The sequence below is a fragment of the Schistocerca piceifrons genome, chromosome 6 (assembly GCF_021461385.2).
Source record: "Schistocerca piceifrons isolate TAMUIC-IGC-003096 chromosome 6, iqSchPice1.1, whole genome shotgun sequence".
Taxonomy (NCBI): domain Eukaryota; kingdom Metazoa; phylum Arthropoda; class Insecta; order Orthoptera; family Acrididae; genus Schistocerca; species Schistocerca piceifrons.
This window is the reverse complement of record NC_060143.1, coordinates 581391840-581415313: the sequence shown is the minus strand read 5'-3', so window position 1 is coordinate 581415313 and position 23474 is coordinate 581391840. Positions and strand designations below refer to the sequence as shown.

Genomic DNA, 23474 nt, shown 5'->3' with positions numbered 1-23474 from the left:
GCCCATTGTCAAGCGACAGTAAATCATGGTTCGGTGTTCTCTGGTTGCTAAGGGTGGCACAAAGAAGAGCCACTAAGTGTACTCCTTGCCTAGGAATATCAAACCGGCAAGCCAATTGAGGATAACTCAAGAATGTAACAACGCAAGAGGCGTGGAGCCTTTTGACACATACTGTCCAGAGAAACTGGCAGACTTCAACGACGCCTATCAACATTTCCTGGCGGATGCCCACTGTCAAGCGACAGCAAATCATAGTTCGATGTTCTCTGGTAGCTATGGGTGGCACAAAGAAGAGCCATTAAGTGTCATCCTTGGCCAGGAATATCAACCTGGCGTCTCAAACGAGGATACCGCACGAATTTGACAACACAAAAATGGAACCAAATCGAGATGTACGTGACACGGGCCACCAAGAGAAACTTCACGAAAGGGCAGAGATGGTGGGATTGCACGCAACAGATGGACAAAAATCCCTACTGACAGCTGCAGCGACGAACACCCCCCCCCCCTCCTTCTTATATTGGAACTATTGAGTGTGCCAGTGAACAGTGATTATACGGTTCTTGGTCCAATGCATATATGTGCGTTCTTTCAGAGAAACTTTGATCGTGTATTTTGCAGGGGTTCGATTTATTGGTGTTTTTTTTTTTTTAGACGTTGACTACTGTACTTTCAGAGATGTCTTATTTCTCAATGTTTGTTTTTGTGTGTTGTATTAGATTTGTAATATTTTGTTTTGTAAATTCATTCCTGTGGCATTTCTTCGTTTATCAGTCAGATAGCTATTCATGCTCATTGGACTGTGATCGATTAGCCTTTGCATGTGGCATATTTATAATGAGGAACCCCATAAGGGTAACAATCACATAATTAATTGTAGTTTCAGTATAATGACACAGTGATCATTGTTTGCTAACTGAAATATAGTAGAGTGATTAAATTAGTGCCACAAAGTTATTTTAATTCTGCAAATTATTAGTTTTATAAGATATAGAATTTTTTTGCGATAACCACTTTGTAAAACATGTTTTTTCTCTTTTTTTTTTTTTGCATTGAAATGTTCTACTTTATAATACTGATGTTATTTTCTCGTTTTTTTATTGCTGTGGCACCTTTGCTATTTTCATACATTTTTCTTGTTAATAAACAGTCATAAATTTTGCAGTTGGCTCTTGCAATGAGCAAATACTGGTGAACTCCATAAGGGTAACAACCAGAAATTGTTTTCAAATTAATGACAGAGGAACCATTGTTTTTACTTGCTGACCAAATTGTCTACACTATCTTTTAAATAGGTGTCACAGCTTGTTTTTTTTCTCTTTGAAATTGGTAGATTCTAAAGATGTGTTGAAATTATTGTGTTTTAGCAAGTACCTGGAGACCTTTTGCCTTTTCTTTACATTTTTGGTTTAAGTTGGGTGTGAGAAGCCTGCTTGGGAATGTCGTAGCATGGCAATGCACAGTCCATTCCCGGAGCGTTGGGGTTATGAAAGGTCTCTGTTGGATTCCTTTCATGTTAATTTCTTAAATATGTTGTCATTTACGGCATAAATTCCTCTTCTAAATATACTGTGGTGTTTCTGACTATCTGGGAGGAGACTGAGCAGTGGAACGTGTTAATTTTACACATAAACAAGAACGATCTGTCACACTACTGCACTTTAAATCACAGTTTATATGTAATTCATGTCACACAGTCTCATACGGAACCTACATCCGCTTTCTTTTATATACTGTACATGATAAGATACTGTCATCCCCCTTCTCTTCTGTGTGAGAGGATGAATGACCAAATGTATTTCTAGTTGCATGCTTGATGGTAGCAGACAAGCCTGTCTGTTAGAGAACAGTAGGACCAACGTCGGAACAGGTAGCTACGCTTTCTAAAAGCAGAGAGGTTTCTATTCTTAGTATGGTCCTGTCCGTCCCTTGTCATGTTCGTATAGGAAGCTGCCTTTCTGGTCACTTCCGTTTGTATCTGTTAAGCACGCTCGGTAGGGGCCCAGGTCAGTCTGTCCGCAGCGAGCGTCTGAAGTGGTAAGATCTCCGGCTAAGCGCGTGTCCGCTAAGTTCGTAAGACAATGGATTTCTTAAGTTCAGCCTAACTGAAAAATTAATCACATTTATTTCAGGTTTAGCTCTAAAATATGTAATGTTATCTTAAATTGCAACGCAGTGTAATTCGAGTGTGAAGTTCAGAATATCTTCCGGTAGTTGCTTTGTCACTACTTTGTCAGTAAAGTGGAACCACGTGTTTATCAGTAACTCTAACTAAGATCATCAATGTTAAATGCAAATGTGCGTGAGATTATAATGTCTCGTCTTGACAATATTTTTCAATATAGCAACTTTTCTTTATGTTCAACTCACATGGGGTGTACTTTGTGAGACGAGTACCACGTGCTTATACAATTGTTTGACCCATCAAGATAATAGTAAGACGATAGTAACCAGTTCCAGGTTTTTCTTTTGTAAATTGCGTTTAGATGTAATTTATTTTAGTTATCAAAATTATTGTGGAGTTACACTCTTTGTGTAAACCAAGTTCAGCACGTGAAGCATGTGGTGTAAGCATCAAAGTAGCCGTCAGCTATTCTTTTCAGGAAGATTTCGCAGAAAGTTAGTGTGAATTTAGTATACCAGTGTGCGGTAATTTCATGATGGACAGGATTGCGCTACGAACGTAACTTCTTTGGGTGAAAATTGAATTGGTTGGTTACGGTTAACTTCCTCTTGCATATGTTTCAACGTTCTTCATGTGTAATTTTATGAATGCAATGTTGTATGTAGTCTCCCAATCTTGGCTCCCTGTTTGATGTGTTCTGTAAGAAATAAGGCACCAGTTTAGTTATGAATAATGTTTGATATGCTGAAATTTTAACGGAAGAATGATCAATGTTAAAATAAATGTCCAAATATAAACGGATTTATTTATTTTTATTTAAATTGTCTTTATATATATATATATATATATATATATATATATATATATATATGTATATCACCGGTTATCGTAAGATGAGTACTAAAAGATTATAATTAATGTTAGTCTGGTTGGGAATTTGGTAAGCTAGACTGGATACCTGGTGAAACAGTTGCGCAGTAATGCAAGGTTAACCTCCTCAGATGGCTCACAGTTTTTAACCCACTTTTATGGTCTTGAATATCACCTCCGCTTTCAGAACAAATTAATGCAACAACATCACACAGTGACTCAAGAATTTTTGTTCTTTTGTGAAGCCCTCTGTAGATAATAAAGTAATATTTCTGCTGTATAGACATACGTGTCATAGGAATATTGAAAGTGTCTGCTTTACTAAGGACACAATGCTATCATTGTGCTCTGTTTTGCTGCTCACTGCACTAATTGGCTCCAGCCGTTAGGTTCAAAGTGGGTCAAATGGCTCTGAGCACTATGGGACTTAACTGCTGGGGTCATCAGTCCTCTAGAACTTAGAACTACTTAAACCTAACTAATCTAAAGACATCACACACGTCCATGCCCGAGGCAGGATTCGAACCTGCGACCGTAGCGGTCGCGCGGTTCAGACTGTAGCGCCTAGAACCGCTCGGTCACCCAGACCGGCTCAGCCATTAGGTGTCATGTTTCTACATCTACATCTACATCCATACTCCGCAAGCCAAATGACGGTGTGTGGCGGAGGGTACCCTGAGTACCTCTATCAGTTCTCCCTTCTATTCCAGTCTCGTATTGTTCGTGGAAAGGAGGATTGTCGGTATGCTTCTGTGTGGGCTCTAATCTCTCTGATTTTATTCTCATGGTCTCTTCGCGAGATATACGTAGGAGGGAGCAATATACTGCTTGACTCTTCGGTGAAGGTATGTTCTCGAAACTTTAACAAAAGCCCGTACCGTGCTACTGAGCGTCTCTCCTGCAGAGTCTTCCACTGGAGTTTATCTATCATCTCCGTAATGCTTTCGCGATTACTAAATGATCCTGTAACGAAGCGCGCTGCTCTCCGTTAGATCTTGTCTATCTCTTTTATCAACCCTATCTGGTACGGATCCCACACTGTTGAGCATTCTTCAAGCAGTGGGCGAACAAGCGTACTGTAACCTACTTCCTTTGTTTTCGGATTGCATTTCCTTTGGATTCTTCCAATGAATCTCAGTCTGTCATCTGCTTTACCGACGATCAACTTTATATGATCATTCCGTTTTAAATCACTCCTAATGCGTACTCCCAGATAATTTATGGAATTAACTGCTTCCAGTTGCTGACCTGCTATTTTGTAGCTAAATGATAAGGGAGCTATCTTTCTATGTATTCGCAGCACATTACACTTGTCTACATTGAGATTCAATTGCCATTCCCTGCACCATGCGTCAATTCGGTGCAGATCCTCCTGCATTTCAGTACAATTTTCCATTGTTACAACCTCTCGATACACCACAGCATCATCTGCAAAAACCCTCAGTGAACTCCCAATGTCATCCACAAGGTCATTTATTTGGCCCACTACAAATTTATTTTCATCACGAAGTAACAAAGTGCCTTGAGTGTAATCCAGAAAGAACAGTTTCCCGGTATGAAATCTGTCCTCTATTTGCTAAAACCTGTGGAGAAGCAGCACACTGCACCCCGCCCTCGTAACATGACATGTTTCCAGAACTCCTCTCTGCTCCAGCAGCGACTATAGATATTCCAGTTTGTGAACCTCCAAGGAAACGTGAAACAACTTCAACAGAGACACGAAGAGAAACGCGAGAAAAAAAAATGTGCTGCATAGAAAAGAAGCAAAGATGATACTTAGTTTTGGAAAAGGAATATTGTACGAGAAAGACCTTTTTGACGACAACAATGATGTTTCCGAAGGTTTACACTGCTTTTACTTCTTGGAACTTTACTCGCATTCAAAACGTGGAGAACATTGGTTAACGTGTCAGCAGTGTAAGTTGTGGGCACACGCTGAATGTGCTGGAGTAAGCCACAGAACAAAAAACTTTATTTGTAAAGTCTTCAGATTGATGCGATTGGTGAAATTAAAAAAAAGACGGAGCTTATATTCTTGTTTCTTCATGAATTAACGTTTGTAATTTTTCTTTGAGCCTTCATTTTTCATACGAATGAACTGGGAAACCTTAATTGATACTGTTCAAGAATTGTTTCAGGATTTGCATTGGATTGTTTGGGGGGAATAGACCAAACAGCGTGGTCATCGGTCTCATCGGATTAGGGAAGGACGGGGAAGGAAATCGGCCGTGCGCTTTCAAAGGAACCATCCCGGCATTTTCCTGAGGCGATTTAGGGAAATCACGGGAAACCTAAATCTCGATGGCCGGACGCGGGATTGAACCGTCGTCCTCCCGAATGCGAGTCCACTGTGCTAACCACTGCGCCACCTCGCTCGGTAATTGCTTCAGAAATTGTGTTTTATTTGTTCTTAAGTACAAATCTATCAAATTTAGCAAATATCTAATGTTTATCTCAATTTACTACTTTTTCATATTCCTATGTCGTTTTACCCTGACATCAGTCCAAAATGACATGGACTACTATGCACTTCTTAAAAGAATGACAAAAACGTATGGTTTATATTAATTTAAAAACATTGCACAGAGATAACGAAAGCTAAAAGTGAATCAGGAATGGTCCTGATATGAATGTTATTTAACCTCACGATTTATGAAGCAAAATGATCTAAAAACAAAATGATATGTCGTTACAGCCGGACTTTCCCTACTTCTTAATGGCACTAAAAACCAGCTCAGATGAAGTCTGATTAACGCAATCGCAATACAAAACCCAAAAGCAGTGTTCACCTGGGATTTGCCTCCTTGTGCAGGGTTGATAATGGGATTACGTACACTGGTGATAAAGTACTCAGCAAGCTTCCGCCTAACACGAAGCAGATCGTTGGGAACCACTACGAGTTTAAAACTGAATTAGAAACATTCTTCACTGGACGCCTTTTCTCCATATATCGGTAGTTGTTCTGGCCACGAGTGGGAGCGGCGTGCGTTTTAGAGTTACGTGACTAGTGTTTGTGCCGTACAAAGGATTCAGTATTTTCCATGCTGGCAAGTATTTTCTTTTAGAAAATAGACATTGTAGTGCAGTAAATATGGAGCTACCAACAGCAGATAAACAACACCTGCCTAGTGTAAACGACGAGGCAGCCGGCTTTTCAAAGTACAGCCTTCTTTCTAATTTAGTAAGTTAGCGTCAGATCATTAAGCAAAAGCGTGACAGTCTGTCGTCTGTCCTGACGCTATTAGGTTTCGAGGGCTAGGGGTCTTTCATTTTCCAACCTGTACTTCTCATGCAGCGTCTGACCCGGAGCGGGCGGCTGCAAAAGGCGTCTGTATCCCATGTGAGGGGCGGCCTCCAGAACTGCGGAAGGCAACGGAATACCACCGCAGATTATCTTCCCTGCATAATGCAGTCTGCATTTTATGCACAAAAAATGGCTTCCTCTCACGTTAAATCAGTGTCCGGAGGTAAAATAGTCCCCCATTCGGATCTCCGGGGGGGACAACTTGAAAGGAGGCGAAAAATCAAAACGAGAATTGGTGCCTGGAATGTCAGAACTCTGCTACAAGCAGGAAAACTAGAAAACCTTAAAAGAGAGATGGGAAAGAATCATATGGACCTCGTAGGAGTTGCTGAGGTAAGATGGAATGGACATGGAGAGTTGCAGTCAGATGAATATGTATTCTAATACTCAGGAGGAGAAGTAAAAGGAATTAATGGAGTAGGAATGATTATGACAAAGGAATTGGCTAAATGTGTGGAATATGTAGACTATGTAAATGACCGGGTTATTGGTGTAAGGCTGAAAGGAGCACAAAAAGATTTACTGATTGTCCAGGTGTATATGCCAACTTCAGAACATGATGACCAAATTGTAGAGGAAAGGTACAGTGTAATAGAGAGAGTAATGGACGAAAATAAAAAATGCTGCAAAATAGTAATGGGAGACTGGAACGCCATTGTGGGAGAAGGGAAAGAGGGAAACATAGTAGGCAGTCATGGTCTTGGAAAGAGAAATGACAGAGGTGAATGGTTAATTGACTTCTGCAGGGAAAGGCAGCTGATAGCGGCAAACACATGGTTCAAGAACCATAAGAGGAGGCTCTACACTTGGAAATCACCAGGGGATAAATACAGAAACCAAATCGATTTTATACTGGTAGAAGAAAGATACAGGAATGGAATCAAGAACGTGCACACATTACCAGGTGCAGATATTAATAGTGACCACAACTTACTTATGGCAGAAATAGAAATAAGAATGAAAAAACTGAAAAAGGCGACAATGGTGAAGAAGTGGGATCTAGAGAAGATAAGGTCCAACAAAGAACAAATTACAAAAATGCTGTCTCGGGACTTTCTAAACACATTACGAGACAAAGAAGCACCTGATAATGCCAACGAGTACTGGAATATGCCGAAAAAAGGAATCATTAAAGCAGAACAGCAAAATATAGGGTATGTAAAAGGGAAAAGGTCAAAAAAACCATGGGTCACACAAGAAATGATTTCCAAGATGGAGGAGAGAAGAAAATTGAAAAACAAGAACACTGAAGATGCAAGAAAGATATACCGAAGGTTAAATAACGAACTGCGAAGAGAAACAGAGCAGGCTAGGAAAAATGGCTAAAAGAGGAATGTGATGAAATTGAAGAACTGGACAGGAAGGGAAGATACGACTTACTATACAACAGAGTAAAGACTATGACATGGGAACAAAACAGAGCAGGAAGTGCTACTATGGAAATTTTGAGTAAAGACGAAAAGGTAGTGTACAAAGATCGTGACGATGTCCTCCAGAGATGGGAAGAATATATAAAAGAGCTATATGACACAAATAGCAAACCAGAAACCCTGGAACTTGAATCACACAACAGTGTAAGTGATGAAGAGAAAGGACCGACCATCATAATGGAAGAAGTAAAGTCTGCCATTGCTGCAATGAAAAATGGCAAAGCAGTAGGTACAGATACAATACCGGGAGAAATACTAAAATGCTTGAATCACAATGAAATAAGAGAAATATTGAGGTTATGTAATAAAATATATGACAGTGGTGAATGGCCTGAGGACTTTTTGACAACAGTAATGATTCCATTACCGAAAAAACAAGGAACCAAGAAATGCAGCGAGCACAGGACAATCAGCCTCATTTCACATGCAGCCGAAGTGCTGTTAAGAATAATTAATAAAAGACTTGAAAAAGTAATAGAGGAGAATCTCGGCGAGGAGCAGTTTGGCTTTAGACGGAATACGGGCACCAGAGATGCAATAGGGCTCCTACGAATCTTGGGAGAAAGGTTTATTGAAAAAGGAAGAGACCTATATATGTGCTTCATCGATTTAGAAAAGGCATTTGACAATGTGGTTTGGGACAAGCTGGCGACTATTATGAGGGAAAAGAGAGTGGACTGGAAAACCAGAAGACTTACAAACTCATTATACCTTAATCAAAAAGTTTCATTTAAAGTGAGAGGAGAAAGTACAAACTGGATCAGACTAGGGAAAGGAGTAAGACAAGGATGCTGTTTATCACCTACTCTTTTCAACCTGTACTTGGAAAATATGATTGACCAATGCTCGTTAGATGACAAAGGAGTAGAAATTGGAGGAAGAAGAGTAGGGTGCTTGAGATTTGCTGATGACATGGTCCTTCTAGCCACAGGGGAAAAAGAATTACAGGATTTGGTGGACACCATTGCAACTAACGGAAAAAATATGGAATGAAAATTAACACAAATAAAACAAAAGTATTGGCAATAGGAAGAAATAAGGAAATAAAAATTGTGCTGAATGGAGAAACACTAGAACAGGTGCAAAATTTTAATTATCTTGGAAGCAGGATAGACACCGACTGGAAGTGCACCACAGAAATTAAAACAAGGATAGCAATGGCAAAAGAGGCGTTTTATAAGAAAAGGAAAATCTTCTGCAGCGGTCTTGACAGAGAACTCAGAAAGAGACTCATAAAATGTCTTGTATGGAGTGTTCTTCTATATGGCGCTGAAACACGGACTATGAGGAAAAAAGACAGAGAAAGGCTGGAGGCTTTTGAGATCTGGACATGGCGGAAGATGTAAAGAATAAGTTGGCTGGACAGAGTAAAAAATGAAGAGGTACTGAGAAAAGTGGGAGAGAGAAGACAGTTACTAGATGTAATAAAGAGAAGAAAAAGAAATTGGATTGGGCATATATTAAGAAAGAATGACGGACTGATAAAAACAGCTTTAGAAGGTTATGTAGAAGGGAAAAGGAAGCGAGGAAGGAAGAGTTTCCAGATACTGGATGACATGATGGACGGTACAACATACAGCAGCCTTAAGAAGGAAGCAATGGATCGCAGAAAATGGAGAGGCAAAGGCCCTGCTAATATAGCAGATAACTGATGATGATGATGTCGTAATGGCGCAATGGCAGCCATTTCGTGAAATGTAATCAATCACACGATTTTCTGGCTTCACACACAAGATAACAGGGAAAAATACTTTACATATTTTTGCTATCAGGAAAAGAAAATATTCTTCGCAGAAAAGTTTTCATTATAAATATAGGCTTCGTCGAATCCAAAGACAATAAATAAAAGTACGAGGCTCAGACTTGCTTATGAGTAAATCGCTGACTGGTAAGAATCTTGTTTCCACTGCCGTAAATATTATTCGAATCATAATTGACAGCACAAAAGGACACTGTTTAAGAAAGAATTTACGTAACATTGGGAATAATAATCCAGCTACTTAGATGATTATATCGTGTCTCTCTCTGGAACAATAGTTATTTATCGGACATTAACTACTACAATTGTAAACAATCGCATGTATTTTTGAGTTATTCGTGTGTGTTGGCTACCTGTACTCAGAATTATTTGCTTACATAGCAACAGTGATGATCGTTAGCGTATATTTTAGTGTGCGAAAAGTACGCGACGTCACGGCTTATAAATATTTTTATCCACGTTTGCAAACGTAACAGACCGACACCCTTTGTTAAAGAAGAGATAGAGATAGAGAGGGAGAGAGACGATGTAACAGTCAACCAGTTCGGTTCATTTTTGACAGATAGCTTGTGTATAAACAAAAATTAAGGACTGCAAGATATTTTCGCTCACTACCTACCAGATTCTGAGAAAATCGCCCTTAAAGTTCGTGACACTAAATCGACTCAAAATTAAATGTATTGATAAATAATTGTGAACTGGGCATTTCTCGTCGTCGTGAATGTTATCTGGAAACGTATATTTTCCGAGAAATCGGGAAAAGAAACTTGGAACATTGTCGTTTATATGAGCATAAAGGTAAACATGCTTCAGCGAAAGCAATAGTAGCCGAGTGGCCAAGACACCTGATTTGTGAGCGGAGATTCTGTGTTACACTCCTACACGGATAATGCAACATTTTACTTTTTTTTTATATGTAACTTTCTCAGTTTCGGAACTGGTTGAAATTGGACCGTTCATAAAGCATATAAATCACTAGGGAATAATAGCAAGGCAGGTGAATCAATTACCTCAAGCAGTTTCAGTAGCGTAGAAGTAACCTTTTAAGCCCTGCTGTATGAAAACAGGTGCAAAATGAAATGCTGTGGAATCTTCAGGAAGAACATCAGCAGCTGACCACAGGACGTTTTGTTTAAACCGAGGCGTGGCACCGAGTGTGCACAGATAAGAGGCATATTCGGAAAGTAAGGTCCGATTAGGTGCGAAATGGAAACCACTGTGAAACTTCGATGGAACTTTGCACGGATGTGTGCCTGTCGATCGCTTCACGTCGCTCGTTTCAGTTTAGAGAGTAAAGTGATCACATAGAAATTCCTAAAGCAACAGTGTCTCCCGCCAAGTATGTAAATTTTGTAAGAGATTTCGCCTGAAGCTATGCAGCCCACATAGCACAAGTGTCATTCATATCTTTCTTCGAGACATTCTGCAGGGGCAATGATGACTCTCCAGCAGCGTTTTCGATGCGAAGTGTTTGATCACCCATAATAAGCACTTAACTGGCTTCCTCCATTGTTCATCTCTGCTCACGTTGACTGCTGGCGACGAAGACAACATTTTGCCTCAAACAATGAAAGGCAGACAAGCGTAAAAAATTTGCGGACAACACAGGCGGCTGCTTTCTGTGACGAGTGTACTGGAAGGTTTGTACAACGTCATGGCAAATGCCTAAGTCAGAATGGCGTCTATTTAGAGAGGTAGCTGGAAGATGTGGGTAACTTAGATTATAATTTTTTTTTATTTTTATTTTCACTGTGGTTTTCCTTTCGCGATCCATCAGACCTTACGTTCCAAACAGCTCTTGTAAAAGCCGGCCGCGGTGGTCTCGCGGTTCTAGGCGCTCAGTCCGGAACCGCACGACTGCTGTGGTAGCAGGTTCGAATCCTGCCTCGGGCATGGATGTGTGTGGTGTCCTTAGGTTAGTTCGGTTTAAGTGGTTCTAAGTTCTAGGGGACTGATGACCACAGATGTTAAGTCCCATAGTGCTCAGAGCCATTTGAAGCCAGCTCTTGTAAAAGAACACGCATGTGCTGCCCTTGTTTCCTGTTTGTCACTGATTGTGAGCAGTCAAATTATAAAGAGTGATTATTTCCCCCAGGGAAGATTTGCTTTTTGTGGTAAGTCTGTCGCAAGCCCCAACATACTTGCAGTGAACTGATGTTGCATCCCACGGAAAACAATATTTTTTGTGAAACAATACAGTGACCGTTCGTAAATAATATATGTGATGCGCCTTGTACAGTAAGTAATTTGCAGTAAGTCACATGTTGCATTATGTAGTAATGTCATAGTCTTTACCATAATTTAGGAGTTGCACCATAATTGTGGTAATGGATGACGCATTGCCTTCGACCAGCACTGAAACGAGCATTTGTGAGCCTGCCGCTGTGGGAATCACAAGACACAATGCACTACCCACACCAGGCAGTTCCGGTTCTCAGCGTTCCAAATTGGTTCGAGCGGCTATCGTCGAGTGGTGTTTGGAGCTGCAGAATGATGTCAGTATTGAAGAATTGTATCACGAAGCTGAAAATGATGAAATGGAATACGTCGAAACTTGTGGACTAAAGTTGTTAGTGGTAGTTCGGGAACCTTGAAGTCGCAGTGGGTTCTGGAAGAGAACTACGAGCTAGAACTACGGAAAAGTACCCTTTTCAGTTAAAGTCAGGCAGTAATAGCCGACCGCGACAGACGCAGCTACAGATAAGTAAACCGCTTTTGTGACATTTACGAGTTCATAACCAGGTTCAATTTTATTATATCTGTGTGCTTTAATAGTTTAGTTTCTTGAGTATCTGCGTGTAAATTTAAAATCTTATAGCCACAGTTCTCGCGTTTTCGTTTGCGTCAGAAAATAAACCACTTTTGTGACATATTACAAGTTCCTTATCAGGGGCTAATTATTTGGTTTCACCTAAGTGCTTCGGTAGTTAGGTTTTTGAATATCTGCGTACTACTATGACACAGTTCGTGCGTTTTCGTCAAGTTCTACGGTAAATTTCCGTAGCGCTAGTCGATAGTCCGTTTATCTGCATAGTTTAGTTTTCCATGACCTTTAGTATGGACAGGGACTGCGATTGTTGTGTGTGGATGCGAGTCGAGTTGGTGACACTTCGCTCTCAGCTTCAGGCTGTGATGGCTTCGGTTACACTGCTTGAGGCTGCAGTGGATGGGCACCACTGTTGTGGGCCGGCCATGGGGATCCAACGGACGTCCAGCTCGTCAGAGTCCTCCGATCGGTCCTCACTGGTGGCCAGCCCAGTTACTGCTGGCACTGAGGCTGACCCCTCACCTGTTTTTGTGTGGGAGGTCGCCCCTGGGCGAAGCAGGCAGCGAAAGACTTCCCAGTAGGCCGCATGTAGGGCCTCCCCGGTTTTTCTGACAGACAGGTTCCAGGTGCTGTCTGTGGCTGACACTGTCGCTGAGCCAGATGCTGTCACCTGTCCTGTTTCAGGGGAAACCACACAGCCTGCAAGATCTGGGCAATCGCAGAGGGTGGGATTATTGGTAGTTGAGAGCTCCAACGTTAGGCGCTTTAAGGGGCCCCTTAGGGACTTCGCTGGCAAGAAGGGTAGGAAAACCAATGTGTACTCCGTGTGCATACTGGGTGGAGTCATTCCAGATGTGGAGAAGGGCCCTCCCGGATGCCATGAAGACACAGGGTGCAGCCAACTGCAGGTGGTGGCTCATGTTGGTACCAATGATGTGTGTCACTTTGGATCAGAAGAGATTCTCTCTGGTTTCGAGCGGCTAACAGAAGTGGTAAAGGCTGCCAGTCTTGCTTGCAAGATGAAAACAGAGCTGACCATTTGCAGCATAGTCGACAGGACCGATTGCGAGCCTCTGGTACAGAGCCGAGTGGAGGGTCTAAATCAGAGGCTCAGACGGTTCTGCGACCGTGTGGACTGCAGATTCCTCGACTTGCGCCAAAGGGTGGTTGGGTTTCGGGTGCCACTGAATAGGTCAGGTGTCCGCTATACGCAGGAGGCGGCTACACGGGTAGCAGGGGCTGTGTGGCGTGGACTGGGTGGTTTTTTAGGTTAGAGGGTCTCGGGAAAACACATGTAGGGCTTCAGTAACAAAGGTAGCAGGCTGAACACAGGAATAACGTAGATAAAGGAACCATTGGTATAACAGTTTTAAACTGTCGTAGCTGTGTTGGAAAAGTACCAGAGCTCCAAGCGCTAATAGAAAGCACTGATGCTCAAATAGTTATAGGCACTGAAAGCTGGCTAAAGCCGGACACAAGCTCAGTCGAAATTTTTGCGAAAAGCCTAACGGTGTTCCGAAAAGACAGGCTAAACACGGTTGGCGGTGGCGTGTTTGTTGCTGTCAGAAGTAGTTTAACTTGTCGCGAAATTGAAGTAGATACTTCCTGTGAGTTAGTATGGGCAGAGGTCATTGTTGGCAACCGGAATAAAATAATAATTGGATCCTTTTACCGACCTCCCAATTCAGTTGATACAGTTGCTGAAAGGTTCAAAGAAAACTTGAGTTTCATTTCAAACACGTACCCGACTCATACGGTAATAGTTGGTGGTGACTTTAATTTACCCTCGATATGTTGGCGGAAATACATGTTTAATGCCGGAGGTACGCATAAAATATCTGCAATTGTGCTATACGCATTCTCTGAAAATTATTTCGAGCAGTTAGTTCATGAGCCCACGAGAATAGTAAACGGTTGTGAAATCACGCATGACCTCTTAGCAATAAATATTCCTGAGTTAATAACGAACATCAGAACCGATACAGGGATTAGTGAACACAGGGTTGTCGTAGCGAGACTGTGTATTGTAATCCCCAAATCCTCCAAAAATAAGCGAAAAATATACCTATTCAAAAAAACAGATAAAGAGCACTTGACGCTTTCCTGAGAGACAATCTCCACTCATTCCAAATTAATAATATAAGTGTAGACCAGATGTGGCTTGAATTAAAAGACATAGTATCGTCAGTAATTGAGAGATTTATACCAAATAAATTAAACGACGGAGCTGATCCTCCTTGGTACACAAAACGGGTTAGAACACTGTTGCAGAAACTACAGAATAAACATGCCAAATTTAAACAGACGCAAAATCCCCAAGATTGGCGATCTTTTACAGAAGCTCGAAATTTAGCGCGGACTTCAATGCGAGATGCCTATAACAGTTTCCACAATGAAACGTTGTCTCGAAACCTGGCAGAAAATCCAAAGAGATTCTGGTCGTATGTGAAGTATGTTAGCGGCAAGAAAGAATCAATTCCTTCTCTGCGCGATACAGTGCTGCCAAAGTAGAGATACTAAACACAGTCTTCCGAAATGCCTTCACAAAAGAAGACGAAGTAAATATTCCAGAATTCGAATCAAGAACAGTTGCCGGCATGAGTAACGTAGAAGTAAATATCCTCGGAGTAGTGAAGCAACTTAAATCACTTAATAAAAGCAAGTCTTCTGGTCAAGACTGTATACCAATTAGGTTCCTTTCGGAATATGCTGATGCATTAGCTCCATACTTAACAAACATATACAACCGTTCGCTCGACGAAAGATCCGTACCCAAAGACTGGAAAGTTGCACAGGTCACACCAATATTCAAGAAAAGTAGTATGAGTCATCCACTAAATTACAGGCCCGTATCGTTAACGTCGATATGTAGCATGATTTTGGAACACATCTTGTGTTCGAACATTATGAATTACCTCGAAGAAAACTGTCTATTAACACACAGTCAACATGGGTCTAGAAAACATCGTTCCTGTGAAACACAACTAGCTCTTTATTCACATGAAGTGTTGAGTGCTATTGACAAGGGATTTCAGATCGATTCCCTGTTTCTGGATTTCCGGAAGGCTTTTGACACTGTACCACACAAGCGGCTCGTATTGAAATTGCGTACTTACGGAATATCGTCTCAGTTATGTGACTGGATTTGTGATTTCCTGTCAGAGAGGTTACAGTTCGTAGTAGTTACAGTTCGTACTAATTGACGAAAAGTCATCGTGTAAAACAGAAGTGATTTCTGCCGTTCCCCAAGGTAGTGTTATAGGCCCTTTGCTGTTCCTTATCTATATAAACGATTTGGGAGACAGTCTGAGCAGCCGTCTTCGGCTGTTTGCAGATGACGCTGTCGTTTATCGACTAATAAAGTCATCAGAAGATCAAAACAAACTGCAAAACGATTTAGAAAAAATATCTGATTGGTGCGAAAAGTAGCAGTTGACCCTGGATAACGAAAAGTGTGAGGTCATCCACATGAGTGCTGAAAGGAACTCATTAAACTTCGGTTACACGATAAATCAGTCAAATCTAAAAGCAGTAACTTCAAAACTGCGTTTTATTGGCAGGACACTTACAAAATGCAACAGATCTACTAAGGAGACAGCCTACACTACGCTTGTCTGTCCTCTTTTAGAATGCTGCTGCGCGGCGTGGGATCCTTACCAGGTAGAACTGACGGAGTATATCTAAAAAGTGCAAAGAAAGGCAGCACGTTTTGTATTGTCGCGAAATATGGGAGTGAGTGTCACAGAAATGATTCAGGATTTGGGCTGGAAATCGTTAAAAGAAAGGCGTTTTTCGTTGCAACGGAATCTTCTCACGAAATTCCAATCACCCACTTTCTCCTCCGAATGCGAAAATATTTTGTTGACACCGACCTACATAGGGAGGAACGATCACCACGATAAAATAAGGGAAATAAGAGTTCGTACGGAAAGATATAGGTGTTCATTCTTTCCGCGCGCTATACGAGATGGAATAATAGAGAATTGTGAAGGTGGTTCGACGAACCCTCTGCCAGGAACTTACATGTGATTTGCAGAATATCCATGTAGATGTAAATGTAGAAAGTAAAAGAGGTAACATTGACCAAGGAACATACAGATTGAAATCTGCAAATTTAGCGAAAGAAAGTAGCGATAACGCCCCTGAAAAGGAAGAAGCATTTGGCACTGTGGGTAACAGACGTCATGAAAGGAGGGACAAGATACGACCAGCAGCAGTTGATAAACAAATCGACATTCGATCGACCTGTCGAATATGGTCTGCGTTACGAGCGTGTGACAAGGAGAATACACCAGCAGTGGGCTGCGAGTGCAGCGCTTCGGATTACGATTAACAAAGATTTTACGTTTGCTGCATCTTTGTCTCGGGCAAAGAATTTCAAATCAGATTATAAAATTAGTCACAGGCACATCACGAAATACGCCCCGAACACGGAGGTAGAGAATATCGGAGATGCAGAGAACCTTGCAGCACTTTTCAGCACACACACTAAGTCACTTATTACCAGTCTTAACCGCGATTACGTGATCAACAGCGACCGCATAGGGTGCGAGTATCGACGCGTGTTGGCGAGTAAGGGAGAAAGACGTACACTTGTCGCAGTCAGAACTATACATGAAACCACGCATTCGTACACGTTGCACTATACCATTATTGAGTCTGGCAAAGTTTTGCCTGAAGTTTTAGTGTTTTCACAGGAGAAACTAGTGGCAAACTTGCTTTGCCAGTTATTCAAGAATTCAGTCGTTTAGCCGATTCGTTACAAAATGTTTACGTTACCTGCTCCAAATCGAGTAAGTAACAAGTTCGATTTACGGAACATATCTTGTGAATGGTTTAGAAACTGTACGTTGCTGGTAACAGGTTTTGTCTCACATTAGATTCCTGGTACTGTTATGTGTGACACCGTGTCTACAGACGAGTGCCAACCGGGATGCATAGGACAAGTAATACTGCCAGACCATACACTTACGTCCCAGCCGTGTGATGTTCATTTTTGTCGTCAAAATAAAATCTTTACTGTAAGGTCTCAAAATTTCCAAACGCTACTCGAAGCCAACGGGGAATTACACAACCGTAGAAATTCAGTTACAATCTACAGTACTGCTCATGTTCAGGTTCAGCACTGCTTTTTCTGGCGATGTTCCGGTATCCATGGTAGGCATCAAAATTGATTCCCGATAAAGAAGTATTTTTAAATGTGAACCAAGTCTGTTTCCCGCCGAATGTTGGCAAGAACCGTTGTAGCTGCTGGGAAATTTCATTCATTAGATGTGCACGGTGCAACGAATATCATTTCGATCGCTTTATTGTTTGACATCGAAAGACGGCTAGTGTGGAACTGAGCCACGTAGCTAATATGGACGAAACTGCTCTGACATTTGATGGGCCGTGTAACAGAATTGTTCGTACGAAAGGTGCTAAAACTGTAACTGTAAAAACGAGTTGTAAAAGGAAAAAATGCACTTCCCTGTTGTCCTCTCACGTTGCGCTTGCGGTACTGAACTTCACCCAATGATTATTTTCAAACGCAAAACAATACCAAAACCTTCTGCAATAACGCCAGCTGTTGTTCTTCACGCACATGACAAGGACTGGATGAATGGCTCGGGTAGGGAATTATGGATTATTGGAATATGGGAGAGAAAGAAGGATACTTTATTGAAGGAAAGTTCTCTTCTTGCGCTAGATCGGTCAAGTAGCCATTTGAAAAATTCAGTGAATGAGAAACTGAGACAGGGAAATTAATAGCTTACTGTTATTCCGTGAGGAGGGATGGATGAAACCCGACACGAATTCACGACGTAGGGAGCTTTAAAACGACCTACAATCAAACGATTGTGTCAGTGGATAAAATAGTAGTGGTGTAGGGTGAGACATTATTGCTCAATCTTTCGAGAAGTGCGGCATACGTAACGCTTTCGATGGCAGTGAAGATGACATTGTATAGCAAGAGGTCAACGATGACGACGAGGAGAAAGAAGGAGAAGAAGTTAAAAATTCAGAGGACAATTATCATAGATTTAAAAGGTCAGCTCGGTTTTAAAAATTACGAGTTTTTTTACTATGGCTTTGCAATCTAATGATAAAAAGGTTAATTTTAAAAAAATTGTTTGAAAATTAAGATCCGTCTTATAGTCCGTAGCGTCTTATATCAGGTAAAATACGATTTGTTTTATTGTTCTGTGAAACGTGTAACACTTTTTTTTATTACACTTTGTAATACTTTTCACACTCTCATTCCAGTAGTTTTTGACTTGCATCGTAACACGTGAATCACCCTCCGTACCTAACTAAATTCAACTTCTAACAGGCTTCCACATTCCTGTTTAGTTACGCCACTTAGGAAACGCCGCCGACATACTTTGCCACTCTAAGAGAGCTTCCAGCAAGTGTCTACTGTTTCTATTGTAGTTCGAATCCGACACGCTTTTACCAAAAGCAAGATTCGTTCAGGAACCTGCTTCGAGAACTTGGAACATGTGACAATAAGAAGGACTGTTATTAGCACCACGGTTTAAAATAAGCTGTAACGAGCAGTAGTCTGCTGAAATTCACAACTGACGAGAACCGGTTCAGGAATGCACCGAAAAAGTTTTTGCGCTACAGGTCGTGGAATATGGTTGAAAAACAAAGAAAACAGATACGTGGTGACGAAATAAATACGAGAAGACTCACGAAAGACGTCCGGTTGGTTCCGCTCGGCGCCGCCGTCGCCCGTGCAGTGCCCGCCCGGTCGTGTGTCCCGGCTCCCCGCAGCCTGCCCGCCTCCCCCTGCCCCCTCTGTGAATGCTATCTGCCCGCCTCCCCCTAACCCCTCTGTGAATGCCGAGGACACGCGATAACTGCTGCCGCTCCCCAGCTCGCGACCTCTGCCTACTTGATACAGATGGGCCGGACGGTTAGTCTGGAGTAACCGTTATCACGGTTCCAGATGTTTATTTATAACCGTTACTTACAACGGTTATAAATAACTCTCAAGTTGTTTTTCACTACGGAATACCGAATATTCCGACGTGGTTACAGTTGAATAACGACGTAGGTGGAATCCATCAGTTTAGTTATCAGTATAACAGCGAGTAGTGCGAAATGGCAGGAATGTAGTATGAATCGTGCCATAACCTTAGCTAATTAACCGCGGTACTTTTCAGTTGACGTTTGAACGATTATTAGTGTTCAATGTTATATGTATGTAAGTTATCGGTCGCTATTGCAAATACGCTACTGGCCATTAAAATTGCTACACCAAGAAGAAAGGCAGATGAGGAACGGGTATTCATTGGAAAAATATATTATACTAGAACTGACATGCGATTACATTTTCACGCAATTTGGGTGCATAGATACTGAGAAATCAGTACCCACAACAACCACCTCTGGCCGTAATAACGGCCTTGATACGCCTGGGCATTGAGTGAAACAGAGCTTGGATGGCGTGTACAGGTACAGCTGCCCACGCAGCTTCAACACGATACCACAGTTCATCAAGAGTAGTGACTGGCGTATTGTGATGAGCCAGTTGCTCGGCCACCATTGACCAGACGTTTTCAATTGGTGAGAGATCTGCAGAATGCGCTGGCCAGGGCAGTAGTCGAACATTTTCTGTATCCAGAAAGGCCCGTACAGTGCGTTATCCTGCTGAAATGTAGGGTATCGCAGGGATGGAATGAAGGGTAGAGCGACGGGTCGTAACACATCTGAAATGTAACGTCCACTGTTCAAAGTGCCGTCAATGCGAACAAGAGGTGACCGAGACGTGTAACCAATGGCAACCAGCAAACTTCGTCGAACTGTTCGTGCAGATGGTTGTTGTCTTGGAAACGTCCCCATCTGATGACTCAGGGATCGAGACGTGGCTGCTCGATCCGTTACAGCCATGCGGATAAGATGCCTGTCATCTCGACTGCCAGCGATACGAGGCCGTTGGGATCCAGCACGGCGTCCCGTATTACCCTCCTGAACCCACCGATTCCGTATTCTGCTAACAGTCAATGCATTCCGACCAACGCGAGCAGCAATGTCGCGATACGACAAACCGCAATCCCGATAGACTACAATCCGACCTTTATCAACGTGATGGTACGCATTTCTCCTTCTCACAAGAGCCATCACAAGAACGTTTCAGCAGGCAACGCCGGTCAACTGCTGTTTGTGTATGAGAAATCGGTTGGAAACTTTCCTCATGTCAGCACGTTGTAGGTGCCACCACCGCCGGCAACCTTGTTTGAATGCTCTAAAAAGCTAACCATTTGCATATCACAACGTCTTCTTCCTGCCGGTTAAATTCCGCGTCTGTAGAACGTCATCTTCGTGCTGCAGCAATTTTAATGGCCAGTAGTGTATTATCCTCGCAGCTGAAACAGAAAGTAACCGGAACTTCGCCACAGCCCTGTTTAAGTAAAATGTTAACAACGTGCGTTTTTAAGTATGAAGTAATTTGTAAGCTGTATACTGTAGGTTAAATTCGAAGCTTAATTTCTTATGCTTCTCACTTCATAGAATAAGTGTGTGTGAAATCCTCTGGGACTTAACTGCCAAGGTCATCAGTCCCTAAGCTTACACATAACCTAAATTATCCTAAGGACAAACACACACACACCCATGCCCGAGGGAGGACTCGAACTTCCGCCGGGACCAGCCGGACAGTAATAGAATAAGTGTACGGCCTTGTAATACAATACAAATATATACGTAATGTGATACATTCGTTTACTCCTGTACACGATAGTCGTAGTGGGGAAAGTGTGAGTACGCTGATCCAAGTTTTATTTGAGATTTGGAAAACTGCTCGATTCCTCTAGCTACAGCTTGGATGTAACATCTGAAGATAAGTATATCTAAAAGGCTGACAGTGTTAAATTTCTGGGATTACAACTCGTTAGTAAATTCAGTTGGGAAGGGCCTACCACAGAACTGCTGAAGCGTCTAAACAAGTCTGTATTTGTCGTGAGAATGATGTGAGATATAGGAGATATAAATATAAAAGAGCTTACATACTTACATTCTATTATGTCATAAGGGATGATATTGGGGGGGGGGGGGGTAACTCTGCAATATATTGATTATTTCTTGCTACTGCAGTGTTATCTTGAAGCTGTGAGAACGGAGGACAGGCGTTCCAAGGCGAGGAAGCAGAGACGATGCTGTGGGCAGATGAAACTAGGAGAGATATTGTTACATGAAGTAAATAGTGAGGGGAGAGCCTTGCGAAATCGCAGACGCCCCCAGACGCGGTCCCAGGGCGTTAGTTACTCTTCAAGCAATTGACATGTAACTTCATATGTCGTCTAGACGCTGTAGTAGATTGTCACCGTAGAACTTTATACACTTGTACGTGCCTGTTGGTTACAAAGCCAGCTTGATACCAGCCCTGAGAACAGCAACGTCAGTAGGCTCATAAGGGTTAAAAAGAGAGCGAAAACGCCAAAAACTGTTGACCCAGCACTACCTACTCCGGGGAGCCCGAGAGGCGGGGCTAAATGACGTACAACAATAATGTTGCAAGCCTTATTTGGCAGAACAGTTACGTTTAGCTTTCAGCTGAACAATGTTGATACCAAATGCGGAGTTAGTTAGTGCAACTGCATTAACATCCCCGCCTTAGGAGCAGTAGAGGGGACCTAACTAAACCATGATTGGCAGGCGCCTGCAAGAGACCTACGGGATTGGCTGGATGGCTTTAAGTGTGGGAAACAGTGCCCCCACGCGACTCTTTAAGACCCCTAGATTCCGCATTTTGGTAGAGTTCTCAGTCAGACGATCTGGGCGCCGAATCCGCGTCCGTCGACTCCAGCCTCGGTCCAGCTCCGTGTAAGTCTGCTCTCTCTCACTTGAGGTGCCTCAGTGAACAGTATCACATTCATTATGTTTTGCTCTGCAACTAATTTGTTGCCTTAAGATGCTGCTAGTGTTTGCTACTGTGGCTAGCATCCTCTCCAGGGACTACTGCAGTGGCTTCCGTTGTGACAGTGTTATTGATGCTTATTCTAACCCTAGAACTAGCCTCCAGTGTATTGGTTTGTCCCGTCTGGAATAAACAACTTGTAAGTAGGCAGTTTAGGTTTTTATATTGGTAACGCCGCGTGGCGCTCTGTATGAAAATCACTGGCTGTGCTGTGTGCAGTCTGTGGCTGGTTTTCATTGTTGTTTGCTATTGTAGTGTTGGGCAGTTGGCTGTTAACAGCGCGTAGCGTTGCGCAGTTGGTGGTGAGCCGCCAGCAGTGGTGGATGTGGGGAGTGAAATGGCGGAGTTGTGAGAGCGGATGATCTGGACGTGTGTCCATCAGAGACAGTAAATTTGTAAGACTGGATGTCACGAACTACTATATATATTATGACTTTTGAACACTATTAAGGTAAATACATTGTTCTCTATCAAAATCTTTCATTTGCTAACTATGCCTATCAGTAGTTAGTGCCTTCAGTAGTTTGAATCTTTTATTTAGCTGGCAGTAGTGGCGGTCGCTGTATTGCAGTAGTTCGAGTAACGAAGATTTTTGTGAGGTAAGTGATTTATGAAAGGTATAGGATAATGTTAGTCAGGGCCATTATTTGTAGGGATTATTGAAAGTCAGATTGGGTTGCGCTAAAAATATTGTGTGTCAGTTTAGTGTTGATCAGAATAGGTAAAGAGCGATATGTCTGAGTACATTCAGTTCTGCTCAGCTGTTTGAAAATCAAATAATGTAAGAGGTTTATCTGCATAGTAATTCATTAATTTATCTAAGGGGACGTTTCAAACTATTTCAAAACCTTGTTTGTTTGACCGAGAGTCTCCACAACGAATTCCCTACCGAGTCTCACCACCCGCATTTCTAGTAAATGCCTGTACTAGTGTTGGCTCAGATAGAAGTTAAATGCCTTCACTATGAATTGTCCTTCTGCCTTCCGCTCTACAGAGCGCAGACTGACCAGCAACCCCTTTTTCCCTCTCCCATCTATGTCAGGACACGACAAGTCATCAATACGAGCAAAAGTTTTTAGCATGTAAAAGCGTGTAATAAAAATCATTTGTGGTATAAATTCAAGATCATGTAGAAACATGTTCAAAGAACTTCGTATTCTAACCACTGCTTCCTAGTATATTTATTCCTTAATGAAATTTGTTGCCAGTATTTCCAACCAATACCTCGATACATAATATCAATATTAGGAATAAGAACAACAATCTACGTAAAGATCTAAAATCAATTACCTTGGTCCAAAAAGGGGTCCAATAT

General features: G+C 42.0%; 1 protein-coding gene across 2 annotated transcripts in view; it reads right to left on the bottom strand.

The window, feature by feature from the left end:
- Positions 1-19019, bottom strand: part of LOC124803052 — a 594138-nt gene extending 575119 nt beyond the window's left edge. For both annotated transcript variants that reach the window (XM_047264177.1, XM_047264178.1), the window contains exon 1: positions 18934-19019. The gene's annotated coding sequence lies outside the window, so the exon portion shown is untranslated. The remainder of the gene's footprint in view (positions 1-18933) is intronic.
- Positions 19020-23474: the final 4455 nt, after the last annotated feature.